The sequence below is a fragment of the Notechis scutatus genome, chromosome 6 (assembly GCF_049901735.1).
Source record: "Notechis scutatus isolate UNSWTSFEM ecotype Mainland chromosome 6, rNotScu1.2, whole genome shotgun sequence".
Taxonomy (NCBI): domain Eukaryota; kingdom Metazoa; phylum Chordata; class Lepidosauria; order Squamata; family Elapidae; genus Notechis; species Notechis scutatus.
In genome coordinates this window covers 53,527,192-53,533,414 of record NC_142014.1, presented here as the reverse complement: position 1 = coordinate 53,533,414, position 6,223 = coordinate 53,527,192, and positions in this window count along the sequence as shown.

Here is a 6,223-nt window from a genome sequence, read left to right as displayed (position 1 = left end):
AACACATAAACGCTTTCATATTATATGTCAGTGCACCTTGCTATGCTAGAATATTAAATGTGCTTAAGGATCCCATTAATAAAAGAAATTCATGAGAAATGTATAAGACTGATAAGAAATTTAGAAATTTAGAAAATTTTAAAATTTATTTAGCCTCAAGCATAGTAGTCATGCTTGACTTTTGAGGATTGCTGAACCTGAAATTCATTTTTCCTTCCTTCCTTCCTTCCTTCCTTCCTTCCTTCCTTCCTTCCTTCCTTCCTTCCTTCCTTCCTTCCTTCCTTCCATCCATCCATCCATCCATCTATTTATATGATCATTAAGGGTTGATACCAATTTGATGATATATAATCAATTGATGCAACAGGAGGGAAAGCTCTATCCTTAAAGTAAACACTTCGGAAAGGATTCTGTGGCACAATATTAAAAGAGAAAAGTAGTTGAAAAGTAAGTGGAAGTGAGACTAGATCCCTCCTATAAACTGGCACTCCTGGCACCAGTGAGCCCAGGGACTTTTAATACCTACCCTCCCAGAAGTGAAAGGTCTTGGCTTTTAAGCTGCTAAGCTTCTTAACTTCATTCTCACCTTCACCCCCTTCCTTTATCCAAACATTCCTGTCATAGAAAAGGACTAAAGGCCCAGGTAGGGAAGGCAGCCTGAAAACTGGGCTTAATTTCTTTTAATAAGGCTAATCGGCTGAAAGAGCCACAACAGGTCTCTCTGCTTCCCCTCTTCCCTCCCACCAATGCAAGCTCCTGAAACAATGCCGCATTTATGTGGAGGCCCACATGAGGCCTTGAGATGTAGGCTTTTCTGGGGAAGGCAAAACAAGCTTTCCTGATCAAAACGAGCAACCTGACCATGAAAGCCAGGCATATTTTCAATTAAACTAGGTTTAAAGGGTGACTGACAGGTGTTTTACCCTACTCAACTGAAGTAGAAACCGAACTCCATACAGGTGGATGGACAAGGGACATGCTTGTGTGACAAGAGAGAGGGCAAAGGGAGGTAAATGCTATCTGTCTGTCTGTGTCTACCTGCCTGCCTCACCCCCCACACACACACACATACATCTATCTATCTGTCTGTCTGTTTATTTATCTATCATTCTATCTATCTATCTAACTAACTAATCTATCTCAATTATTTATTTATCCATTATCTGTCTGTCTGTCTGTCTGTCTGTCTGTCTGTCTGTCTGTCTGTCTGTCTGTCTGTCTGTCTGTCTATCTATCTATCATCTATCTATCATCTATCATTGATCGATAGATCTATCATCTGTCTGTCTATCTAATCTATCTCAAGCATTTATCATCTATCTCTCTGTTTATCCATTATCTATCTATAATCTATCTATCATATATCTATCTAACCATTATCTATCATCTAGCTAGCTAGCTATCATCTATCCATCTATCCATCTATCATCTATCTATATCTATCTATATCTATCTCTATTTATCATCTATATCAACTATCATCTATTTATTTACATATCTGGTTATTTTTCTCATTTTAGTATAGCATTTTTGAGCATCATCCTTTGAGAAATGGTGGTCTCTGAAATATTGGAAATAATATTTGGAATCATTGCTCTGTGGTTTCCAACCGTCTTTTCAGATGAAAATAGCTTTGGTCTCCCTATCACAGTCTCTTCTAATGTAGCATATTGGGAATATGTTTGGAGTATTCACCATCTGAACTGTCAATTTGGATATTGTGGTCCCACTACAGTGGAAGAATAGGAAAATACACTTCAGCTGACGCTGCTGGATCTTTTAGCAATTTCCAGTCCTTTCAGTTATGAAATACTTTTGAACTTTTCCTCCAGCTAGAACCTGGAGGAGGATGTTTCTAGTGGTTCCGATTATTTCTGGAAGGGCAGTTTCGTGCAATGGGACTGGAGGGTTTCATGTGTCATGTCTCAAAGTTCCATCATGTCTCGCTTGCTTTAGTTTTAGTATCTATGATATTGCTTGGAAGACATTCCCAACAAGCATAGCCCCTTCTCTGCTTGCAATTAATAGAGAACAGTGACAATTCTGTAGCAGGAGTTTGGATGGATCACAATTGGGACCAGAATTTCCATCACTAAGCAAGGCAGTTAAGCGAGTCTGATTTTATAACCTTTTTTGCTGTGCTTAAGTGAATCACTGCACTTGATAATTAAACCGCATGGACATTAAGTGGATCCAGCTTCCCCCATTGACTTTGTTTGTCAGAAGCTGGCTAGGAAGGTCACAAAAGGCAATTACATAACCCTGGCATGCTGCAATCATTGTAAATACATGCTGGTTGCCAAGCACCCAAATGTTGATCATGTGACCATGCAGATGTTGCAACGGTCTTAAGTGCAAAAAAGTCATAAATCACTTTTTCAGAGCTGTTGTAACTGCAAATGGTTGTAAGTCGATAGACGATATAATGGAAGTTAACCTGGATATGAAAACTATGGTGGGTTAGAAAGACTGCTGATGTAAATGGATGACTATTTATACCTGGTTTTGGTTAGGATTGTTCTAACTGTGAAAGACTAGGATTACAGTTTAGGGCAGAGGTCTCCAAACTCGGCTTGTGGACTTCAACTCCCAGAATTCCTCAGCCAGCATAGTCCACAAGTCTTAAAGTTGCCAAATTTGGGGATCCCTGGTTTAGGGACATAGAGAAGATCAATATTTTGCTGTGTGTGGGCAGACATGTTTCTATTTCATGCCAAAGCACTAATGCAATCCTATCATCACAGCACTTGGAAGAGAGACACTCCATCAGCCCTTTACCTTTTTTCCCCAAATTTGTCATCTCCATGTGGCATTGTAGACACCGTAGTAAGAAAGACAAAATTATATGAGACTGTTATCTAGGCAAAAGGGACTGAAACATTTTTTAAGTCCAGAGCAATGAAATAACAGACGGAAGAGGCAGAATGTTTGTGTCTCTCTCTCCTCTGAAGCTATTTCTGCCCAAGGTCTTCTTATATCTTTATTTAGTTCACATTATTTTAACTTGGGAGGTGCCCAACTGGATGTTTGAGCCTAGGAAACTCCAAGCAGAGGCCATAAAGTCAGACTCTCTTATTTCTTGCAACAGTGGATGTTTTCCCTGCTGATGGTGCTGTGCTGAAGATGAATAGCAGCAAAACTGGAGGAGAAAACTCACCACTTCTCTTAACCAGTGGCACATGGCAACCATTCATGGCAACCATATGTGGCAATGATTTATTTATTTATTTTATTTATTTATTTATTTGATTTGCCAATTGTTTACAAGATAATAAGTATAAATGCATACATAGTTGTGAATACATGAAATGGTTACATATAAGAAAAATAAAAGAATAAGAGAAACAATAGGACAGGGACGGTAGGCACGTTGGTGCGCTTATGCACGCCCCCTACAGACCTCCTAGGAAAGGGGTGAGGTCAATAGTAGACAGTCTAAGGTTAAAGTTTTTGGGGTTTGGGGAAGAAACTACAGAGTCGGGTAGAGTATTCCAGACATTGACCACTCTATTGCTGAAGTCGTATTTCCTGCAATCAAGTTTGGTGCGGTTTACTTTGAGTTTGTATCTATTGTGTGCTCTTGTGTTGTTATGGTTGAAGCTGAAGTATTCATTGACAGGTAGGACATTGCAATGTATGATTTTGTATACCATGCTTAAGTCAGACCGAAGACGGCGTAATTCAAGGTTTTCTAGTTCTAGAATTTCAAGTCTGGTGGCATAAGGTATTCTACAGCGAGTAGAGGAGTGGAGAACTCTTCTTGTGAAATATTTCTGGACTTTCTCAATTGTGCTAATATCAGATACGTAGTGTGGGTTCCAGACTGATGAACTGTATTCGAGTATTGGTCTAGCAAATGTTTTGTATGCTCTGGTTAGTAGTGTGATATTACCAGAGAAAAAGCTACGTAGGATTAGGTTAACAACTCTTAATGCCTTTTTGGCTATGTAGTTGCAGTGTGCTCTAGCACTTAGATCATTAGAGGTGAGTATTCCAAGGTCCTTTACAGAGCTTGGGTCATCAACAAGATCTTGACTATTCAGCTTGTATTTTATTTTCTGATTTTTTTGCCAATATGTAAGACAGAGCATTTATTTGTTGAGATTTGAAGTTGCCATTTGTTTGACCATTCGGATACATAGTCAAGATCTTTTTGTAGGGTAGCAGTATTGTCTGTGGTATTGAACAGCTTTACATCATCAGCGAAGAGAACGCAATTGCTCTTAATATGATCACAGAGGTCGTTTATGTAGAGTATGAAGAGAGTTGGTCCTAGAACACTGCCTTGGGGAACACCACTATTGACAGGTACTGGATTTGATAGGACGCTCCCGATTTTGACCATTTGTTGTCTGTTTGACAGGAATGCTTCTATCCAGTTATTCAGTTGTCCAGAGATACCATAGGATTTTATTTTTAGGAGTAGTTTGTCGTGTACCACTGAATCAAAGGCTTTACAGAAGTCTATGTAGATTGCGTCTATTGTTTTGCCCTGGTCGAGTTGTGTCGTCCATATGTTTTTGCAGTGTAAGAGTTGCAGATTACAGGATAGTTTTTTCCTGAAACCAAATTGTTTATTGGAGAGTAGGTTATTTGTCTCTAAGTGAAGGATGATGGATTGGTTAATAATTGATTCCATGACTTTACAGGTGACGCAGCATAAGGAGATTGGCCTGTAGTTTAAGGAGATTGGCCTGTAGTTTTGGAGATAGGTCAAGCATTAGCAAGAGATATATTTGGAGATATATTTGGAGATAGGTCAAGCATTAGCAAGAGATATAACAAATAGGTGAGGATTGTCTCGTGGACAGAAGATGCAAATAGCACTTGTATATCAGAGACAGGCCAATAGTTATTTTAACTCAAGAGCCTGACCTGACTCAAGGCAATATGCTAGGGGCTAATCATATTACAGTTGCCAACTCATCCATTCCAACAATGGGCTCTGGCAGGATATTTACCAAAAAAATCCATGGCTTCAAGACCCTTTGACTGCTAGCCTGTGCTGCCACCTGGTGGCTGTTAGCTTATACACCAGATAAGGAACCTGGAAGTCAACTCTGCTAGGCCATGGTGAGATATGGCACCTGTTTCCCAAAGATAAAACCAATATTATTGTCATTAAAATTATTATGACTGATTAAATTTTCAAATATTGGGTGACATTTTCAACAGTTCTTCCATGGAAAAATGCTCTCATTTTTCATATTCGTACAAACTTTGGAGTTGTACCACAATTACCTTTCCTTGTGTGTGTGGATGGTATAATGTTAGTTATAGTCACACAAGCATGGAAAATATGAATTGACAATACAGAATTAAATTATGGTGAAATGAAAATCACTAGTAAGATGTGTCTGTTGCTTTGGCAAATAGATTTTTATCCCATGCATTTTGCACAATTTTGGTTCTCTAGGTATCTTTAAAACATAAATCAAATTATTTCCAGTCTTCAGAAGGGCCAAGCTTCCGCATAGCAACATATAGACAGGAAGTCCACAGCACTTTCTAGAAAGATTCACCACCAACCAGAAAGGACCATCTTCTGTAACGTCTTGGCAAGATCCATCCACATGGGGATTTAAGTGATCTCAAAAGTGCATCAGTCCACTGGATTCCCACATTAGCACCAGGTTGAGCAACCAAGTCAGGTTCCTTCAGCTTCACTAAACAAAGTTATAACAAAACATTTATTTTGCATTGGAGATGCAAGAGTTCCTTGAAACTTGGCTGTGGCTTAGTTTCTTGTTGATTAAAACTCTCACCAACCCATGTTTCCCAGTTCCTCAGCTCTCCTCCCACTCCTGGAGCTGGTTATCTTTTCATTAGAGTTTAGGATGGCTCCTGATCGCCATTAAGGACAGGAGGTGGGAGCAGTGAGGGTGGGGATGAGTATTGGCTACTCACTCCTTGTTCAGCTGGAGTAACTGCTGCTTTGAGGTAACTGTGTTGCCTTGTAAAATTGAATCTAATGGGTTGGGAATGTAAACTGTGGTGTGTAAAATGCCTTCAGTTATTTCCCCTTGTACTAATCCTTAAGTAGATTTGCAAGTTGGAGTATCAAATTTGGGAGAGTGCCAGATTGGGAATGACTGAAGAAATTATATCAACATGGCCTGTTTTGTCTTGAAAGAAAAATGCAACTCAAAATAATAGAGGTAATGAAAAGAAGGGTTAGGGTGGATTGATCTGACAGTGTCTCCTGTTATATAGTTCTCATATC